Genomic DNA, 8831 nt, shown 5'->3' with positions numbered 1-8831 from the left:
CTGCTTCGGAAGCTGCCAGAGGGGACACTCCAATGCGAGAGCCACAGCCAGAGCCAGTGCCACAACAGCAATGTGCTGGAAGACTGCCCTCCTTCCCCCCAGATGGCAGGGCCGGGGCTGTGTTCGCTGAAGTTCTGATGCAACCTCTGCAACCCCATGACCTTATTAACTGGAGCCCCTCTGTGGGCCCACCCATGGGTGAGACTGAGACCCCAGGTCTGGGAACTGGGAGTGGCTTCTTGGCTTCTCAGTCAGCAGGCAGAGCTTCTGACAGCCTGTGAGAATGCTCAAGGCAGCCGCGGGGAGTAAAGACTTAGGTTGGAAGCCCTTGCTAGGAGCCAGAGAAAGAGGAAGTTCCCTCAGTGCTGAGCAGCCGGCTCCTCCCCCTGCCAAATTTTTAACTACACATTTTCCCCATTTAAATCAGAATTGGTGATACCTATACAAGTGTGTAGTGTTTGAAAATTGAAAATCACATCGAAAAATAGCGATATTGTTGACTATACAAGGCAATGTCTTCAAATCGAGTAATGATGCGATGTGTGTGGTTAACCGTAACTACGCAGGAAGTGGTTTTATTTAAAAGTTTTTGTGCTCACCCCCACCCCCTCCTTTTTTTTCGTCTTCTTCAGTTCTGAAATTAAACAGCATCCAACGTAGGCCTACTCTTACGACATGTGACTTCACTGTTTTCCGTTTTTGCTGAAAGAGTCATTAACAGTAACAAGTTGATGGCAGTTTCAATAACAAGTCATCACGGAGAAAAGGTAAGTGAGTTTTAACTTTATATTGAACATGAAATTTAAACTGGAAAACATTTGACAGATTATCCTAAGCTTTGGTGTGAACATATAAACATTTCTACAAAAATGTGATGTTTTCGCCTGTGATTGAAACGTAAGTTTGTTTCCTTTGGTGCAGGCAAGAATATTCTTTTCATATTTGCAGCTGTCAAATTCTCAGCTTCTTTATTGAGATATTATACTTGGATCCTTTACTCAGATTTCATAGTAAAATATTAAAGACAAAATAAGGTATATTTTTAGTTTGAAAGTGCTTTTTAAAAATAATTACTAGAGAAAATGTGAAACTTTGCATTTTTAACTGGTTTTATAAAAATATGTACTATTTGAGATCCAGCAAATGAAAGAAAAAAGGCATTTTAACAATAAGAAATAACATCTGGATTGCAATGTGAGAGATACTGTAAAGTGCTGTAATAAAGTTAGCACTAGAAACCCTTGAAAAGGTGTAGGTCATTAAATGAGTAGTTTATTAAATAGCTATTAAAAATCAGCAAAGTTTAAAATGCAAAAGAAAGCTCTGTACTGTGACATTTGGATGTATTTTTTTCTAAATTTTACTTAAGATGTAAGTGAAATGAGTGCAAGTTTTATTTCATAAGCAAAACTGTATGTTTAAAGCAGAAGTCACAGCTGACTTCACCGAAGGTTACTTCTGGGGAAAGAGGCAAATTAGCGATATACTTTTGTTATTTATGTAATTATATAATTTTCCTTCCTTGAGATTTTCCAAAATAAAAACTCTAGTAATAAAAAGGTTTTCTTAATCATAAATTGACAAGAACTTTTATATTGACTTCTTGCTTTTAGAGAAGGTCTGTGTGTGCTGTAACATATGTACAGAAAATATGAAAGTGTTGCTAATCTCAGAGACAAATACCTGAAATAAATCTGACTGTAGATTTTTGAAAGAATTTTAATAAAAGCCCCCGATATGATCCACTCTTTTCTAATATTATTTTTATTGTGCTGTTGGATGGGGGAAGAGATGACCCCCACAACACCTATATTTTTGTGTTATTAAAAATGGTTACAGGGTTGATAAGTGGCAACAATTTTCTTGTCTTGTCGTCTATTGAAAGACATATATAAATGTGTGTTTTTTTATATGGTCAAGTTAGCAGGAAATTATTAGGCATACTAGTACACTCCATTTTAAGACCTCTTCAATTGTCAATACTGAAGCTTGCTACTTGTTAACTTAAAATGATCACAAAAAAACAGATTAAGACTTGGTGTTCAATACATTTTTTATTGTTAGGATGTAAGAAGACCTTGGTAATATGAATTTGCTTTGATATACTGATTAGCTTTTTAATTTGTTGCATTACCTCACAATGGAAAACATTATTTAAATCTGCCTTCAATATTGTGGTTCTGACCCTCTGTATCTATAGAAGCTGTGTAATTCAGATAGTTTGAGTTGATATGTTATTACTTTATTTCATTTTATTATAAAAGAACATTGCATGAATAAACATATGTAATACTTACACATTAGAACAAAATGAATATCCACATAAGCATTTGGTACTAAAAAAAAAAGGTCGGTATAGTTTTTTAGACTATGTAAAATTTTAAAAACCAAATTCTCTGTAAAACAATGGTTTCTTGCAGAAACAATTAAAATAAAAATAAAAACATTTTATGGGATATATGTAAAATTAAGAATTAATTAAACATAGCTTAGCATTCTAAAGCATAAAGAACAATAAGTAGTACTTATAGACATGTAAACTAAAATACACTCAGAATTGCTCGTAAAACAAGTAATGTATTATCTCTTGAATATACAGACCAAGTCTTAAGAAGCAATTCCAAATGAGTTACTGTAGGTTACTATACCTTTATACATTTTAAGTGAATAAATAAGAAATGCATTTTGGTGAAATAACAGCAATGCAGAGGATCTCATTTGGAGAGTTAGTTCAAAACTGATTTATTAAAAGAATATCATTCTTTTCCACTTGGGGCCAGCACTCAGCAATAATCAGAAGGGTAACATGCTTTCATTGATATTCCTCCTCTTCTTTTTTAAGGGTCTGTTCTGGAGTGGCCTACTCTATCCCTAATTTAGAATACCCCAGCCTTGGTACCCAGAGGGATAGGCCTCACTTTGCTCATTCCATCCCACTCCCATTGTCCTTAAAGATCTACTCATCCTATTTCTCAGCATTGAGAGCTTCTGATAAAAGTTGTCCATGCTCACAGGAAAAGGTCATAGCGTTTTGTTTCTCTATTTTTTAGCCAGGCCACTGTTCTTCCTCCAAGTAGAATTCTACTAAGGTCTCCCAGCAGACAGGATCCACAGGAACAGCTAAATGTTGAGGAATTCCATGTCAAGTGAGGCAAATGGGAAGATATATTTTATGGCAGAAGTGTGTTTTGTTACTCATTGGTCCTGCTGTGGTATTTAAGCACAGAATTCCTAAGACTGTCCTATATAAAGGGTCCATCAAAGAGATGTTCCCGTTGCTCTAGGTATTCCAGAAAAGACATACATATTTCTTGTGGAAGATGAAAATTACATGTATTATATCTTCAGATAGTTTTGGTATTTCCATAAACTTGGAAAATATTTAGCATAATCAATTGCTTTATATATTTTTAAAAAATCATTTATCATCCTAAATTTAACACTTTTAGTAACAGAAGCATATATATAACAAAATAATTGTTATATAGCTGGACATTAAAATGTACTTGTGTCCTGCGTCTATTCCCAGTCAGGGCACATACCTGGGTTACGGGTTCCATCCCAGGTTGGGGAGCCTAGAGAGGGCAACCAATCAATGTTTTTCTTTCACATCGATGTTTCTCTGCCCCCACTACTTTCTCCCTCCCTCCCGCCTTCCCTTGCTTTCTCTAAGCATGCTCTAGAGTGAGGGCTAAAAATAAATAAGTAAGTAAGTAAGTAAGTAAATAAATAAATAAAATGTACTTCTAAATATTCTAAATTTCAGTTTATAGTAGACTTTCATTTACAAAGGGTTAAAAAATGAGTTAAAATTAGCCGACATGATAGAGATAGGCAATGATTTATATAGTTAAAATTTCCAAGGAGAGCAAAGTCAGGCATGGCTGGATCCAGGAGATCACACATAAATATCAGGATTCGTTCTTATTTTCTTTTTTCTATCAGCAGTTTCTTGTAGAAACTCACACTTAAATGACAAGAAAGTTTTAGGTTTACATCCAACCCTTTCAACAAACTCTGTTGCAAATTAAGGCCTTTCCTGTAACACAACAAAGGTCTCGGATTGAGATCTATTTGGACTGAATTGTGTCACATGACCATAGCTGAGCAGATCTTTGATTCAGGCACAGACACCCTGAGTGACCCTGAGTGACCAGGCCTAGGTCACCAGCCCACTCAGGCATCGAGGCGCCACCTGTACCTGCAACGCATGTTCTCTTAGCTGAAAAGAGGAGCCTCCACACAACAGAAATGAAAATGCTTTCCCCAGAAGAAAGGTGATTTCATTACATGTAGGGAAAAGCACAGAACTCCCCCACACAGCCACATTTAGTCACATTTAAAAGCGTTACTTACTCACATTGTCCAGACTCTATCATCAGAATGAAATACAGTATCAGTTTACAGGTAAGTTTGAATGACACAAGTGTTTCAATTAAACTGAAATTAAAATATTTTTAACCAGCTACTCCATGTATGAACCCCCTCCCCATAATACTTGTCATCTAAAACTTATAATCTAGCATGATTACTATTTTAATAATTATGATGCAAATAAAAATTTCTAGGTACCGTAAAAGATACAAGAAATATTCTATCAGGGTTCAGAAATTCATCTAACATTTTTGTATTCTTGTTATGTCAGCCAATAAACTAGAGAATTTTGCAGATGTTGCTTCATTTGATCATATCCTACCAGAAAAATTAGGACAGTTTTGGGGAAAACATTTGGAGTAATTTTCAGACAAAGCTAGGACTTGGGAGATCAGAAACATTCCAAGTGACAGGAAGTGAATGTGTCAAGGCACAAAAACATGGAGGAATATCAGAAAATTTCTGAGGAAGGATTAGTTGTCTAGTTTTGTTAGATAGAAGAATAGATAACGGTAGGAGGTAAGGCCAGAAACATAGTTTGAGATCCTAATAGAGTGGACTTGCTGAACAGATTCTGACTAGGGATTGTAAATAATAACAAGGTTGTTGAGCATGGAAAATACCTAATTGGATATCCACATTTAGCATAGGAATTATTTGCTTCTTCCATGTACCTTACTGTTGGTGACAAATGTGTCAGGGAAGTTTATGAAAATGGTTGCAGTCATTGAAGAAGTATTCCTCCGAGATCAGGCGCTAGCTCATCTCCCCAAATGCCTTGAGGTTCTTAAAAAGGCTACAATCATCTTTTTTTTTCTTTTCATTTTATAAAAGTCATTTTTTATATATATGTTTTGTTTATTTTTGGTTTGAGAATAGGTGATAGATACAGTGAGGTCGTTCAAAATCAAAATAAAACAAATATAAAACTTTTAGAGAAAAATTTTCTCACATTCTAATTTTTATATACCACATTCATCCCCACCTGAACCAAACAGGCCACCACATTGTTTTTAAATCCTCATCTGAGGATATGTTTTCATTGAATTTAGAGAAAGGAGAAGGGAAAGGGGGAGAGAAACATTGATGTGAGAGAGAAATGTTGATTGGCTGCCTCCTGTACAACCCCAACCATGAATTGAACCTGCAACCTTTTGGCGCATAGGATGATGCTCCAACCAACTGAGCCCCCTGGCTAGGGCGCCAACCACATTTTTAAACTCTTTGTATTTTCTACATACACATATGTCTTCCTTTATTATGTTTAAAGGTAACATACTGTGCATACTTTGCTTTTTTATTTAGTAATACCATGGATATATTTCCATACTAAAAATAAAAACATACCTATCTAATTCTCTTATTTTTTACAGCTGTACAGTATTCCACTGCATGGATATATCATGAATAATTTCAGTCTCATTAAAAGTTTCACAGGCGTTTTCAATGTTTTGCTAATACATGAATGTTTTAATGTAATTGTGAACACTTGAAAATATATCTATGGAATGAATTTCCAGAAATACTATTTATTTAAAAGCCAATAGATAAAATAATTTTGATAGTTATTGCCAAACTCTTCTTCGTGTTAGTTCTAACTTTTTGAACTTCCCCCAGCATGTAATGAGGATGCTGCTGGAAGCTCTTTAGCTTTCCCAACAGATTTTGTTGCCACACTTTTCAGGTTTTGCCAATCTGTACAAAACTGTATCTCAACAGTTTTATTTGATATTTCTGTTATGATGATTGGGGTTGAGCTTGATTTTAAAAGATTAAAGTTCTATTTGTCATTCTTGTTAAGAGAACATATCCTTTCTCAATTGTGTAATAAAGGATCAAAAGCATCAGTGAAGTTCAAGCCTTAGAATGAGATGTTAAAGGAAGTAAGGAATTGGGGCTAGCATATGTAAAATACACTTTGCATAAAGCTTGAAATAGCAGTCGCCAAAAAAATGGGATGAAATATAAATGTTTAAAGGAAGGAGAGGAGAAAAGGAATGCAAATAAATAAAATGAAGAAAAATATTCAGAAACGCAGCAAGGTCTCAGAGGATACTCAGACAGCTGGGTATAATCACTAGCCCAAGCAGATAAATTGACCTGGAACAGAAGGAAGAGCACCCGATTGAGTGTATATGCAGATGAATTGGATATAGATAAAATGAAATGAGACAAAGTTGAGGGAATACATGCTTCATTTTTTTTTCTCCTCCTCTGACATGGTAGGGAAGCTCATCTGATGAGAGGGAGTACTTACAAGATGCCAAAGAATAGGTAGAATAACTTATTTTAAAATATTGGTCTTGTCAATAACACACAATAAGTACAATTGTGGAAGCTCATCTGATGAGAGGGAGTACTTACAAGATGCAAAAGAATAGGATTTTAAAATTGATTTTTCTCTTTTCTGTGGCATCGGCCCAATTCAATTCAACTTCGTAAATAATTTTAAGCAACTAAGTACATTATGTTGTTCTAGAAATGATCAGGGACACAAAGAATCAGTGTGCTCTTTAGCCATTGAAAACTTTGTAGTTTCACAAACATAGCAATTTAAATAGAAATTTATATGTATAAATACAATGCCATAGGAATAGTCCAATGCATAGTCCTAATGGTTTCACTTTCCCAAGTCCAAAGGCTATTTATATGTCTTTATATTATCCACTAGAGGCCCAATGCACAAAATTCATGCAAGAGTAGGCCTTCCTTCCCCTGGCTGCCAGGACACCGGCTTCCCTCTGGCACTTAGGACGCAGGCTTCCCTCGCAGCCCCGGCTTCGTCTGGTCTAATTAGTATATTATGCTTTTATTATTATAGATTATCTGAGCTGCATTTAATACAAATGAACACTCTTTGCCCCTTGAGCCTGTCTGTTCATTTAGCTTCTGGGATATTTCATTTTCCCAGTTTTTCTCCAAACTAACTGGATGTTCCTCCTCTGTTTCCTTTGCTCACTCTTTCTCATCATCCAACCCTCTAAATGTTGGAATGTCTTCCACTCAGTCTTCTGATGTCTACCTTTCCAATCCCAGCTCTTGTCTTCTGTTTATTCCTAGGTGATCTTACTTTGTTCCATGATTTTAAATACTATCTATATTCCAATTAGATCTCAACACCAAATCTTTTTCTTAGCACTGGAACTATAAGGCAATTGCCTACTCGTGGTCTCCAATGGAATCTCTCACAGAGATAGCAAAATGAGTATATTTAAGACTAAGCTCTTTACTACACCCCATTTGTTCCTGACCCAACCTGCTTCTTCCCTATTTCCATACTTCTCATTTAATGGTACCAACATTCATCTACCTTTTAAGGACAGTAAACTAAGAAGTACCCTCAATTCCACTATTTCTTCACACTCCTTACCCCAAACCATATCCAACTCATCAGTTATAAGCAGAGCCTGAAAAATATTGATCATTATTTTATTTAATGGCTCTTGAAAAGTTATATCTTTTTTTTCCTTGACAAATAGCTCTTTTAATTTTTTCTTAATTTTGTTTGTTTTTTGGTATTATGGCTTTTCCTCAAAAAGTGTGCTAAATGAGTACAATAAGTGACATTTTGATGACATACTTTTAGATAAAACCACGCTTACAGTTTACTTCTAGTGTCAAGTTAGAGAAAAATCATAAAAATATATGGATTAATGTTGATTTTCACATTTTGAATGAACTCAAGAAGATTGAGGAGGTAGCAACTTTCAGAACCTTTCAGTAAGGGTTTTTTTTGGCCCTGAAAGTGTTTCTCTGTGTTGTAATTTATTAAGTATGCTCTGAGAATAAGAAAACTCTAGTCTCACAATCATTGAAAATTTTGGTGAAGAAAATGATTCAGGAAAAAAGGGAAATTTGATAAATTTTTAAATATTATATTTTATGTACATTTTTTCAAATTGTTGATTTTTACATAAGCCCATTTTTATCTATTCATATGTTTGTATGTTTATAAATGCTAATTGTATATATTCAGCTCTTATTTAACAGATTTCTCTAAATGTCCTAATTAAATCACTTCTCATCACTTCTACCCGTTACTGTATAATTATCCTGATTTGTTTCCCTGCTTCTACATTTCATATAACATTCATTCCTCAAGGAGTAACCAGAGTGGCCTTCTCAATACTTAAATTATACAACACTTCTAGTAAACCATTTCAAATACCTTTCCATTGTACATCAAATTCATTCAATCTTCTTTTATTATTTGCAAAGCCCTCTCTATCTCATTACTCTTTTTTTTAAAATTCTTTATTAGTTAAGGTATTACAAATGTGTCCTTATCCCTCCTCATTAACCCCCCGCCCCAATCATGTTCTCATCCCCCTGTTGTCCATGTCCATTGGTTTGGCTTATATGCATGCATACAAGTCCTTTGGTTGATCTCTTACCCTTACCCCCACCCTCCCCTACTTTCCCTCTGGGGATTGATAGTCTGATTGCTGTTTCTCTGT

The 8831-nt window shown here is 35.1% G+C and overlaps 1 protein-coding gene across 1 annotated transcript in view; it reads left to right on the top strand.

The window, feature by feature from the left end:
* The first annotated feature begins 650 nt into the window (after positions 1–650).
* The window catches only part of ARHGAP15 (Rho GTPase activating protein 15), a 665580-nt gene continuing 657399 nt past the window's right edge, over positions 651–8831 (top strand). The window contains exon 1 of the mRNA XM_014548044.1: positions 651–767. The gene's annotated coding sequence lies outside the window, so the exon portion shown is untranslated. The remainder of the gene's footprint in view (positions 768–8831) is intronic.

This window comes from Myotis brandtii, unplaced genomic scaffold (genome assembly GCF_000412655.1).
Source record: "Myotis brandtii unplaced genomic scaffold, ASM41265v1 scaffold493, whole genome shotgun sequence".
Lineage (NCBI taxonomy): Eukaryota > Metazoa > Chordata > Mammalia > Chiroptera > Vespertilionidae > Myotis > Myotis brandtii.
The sequence above is the reverse complement of the archived record's forward strand: the minus strand, read 5'-3'. Positions and strand labels throughout refer to the sequence as shown.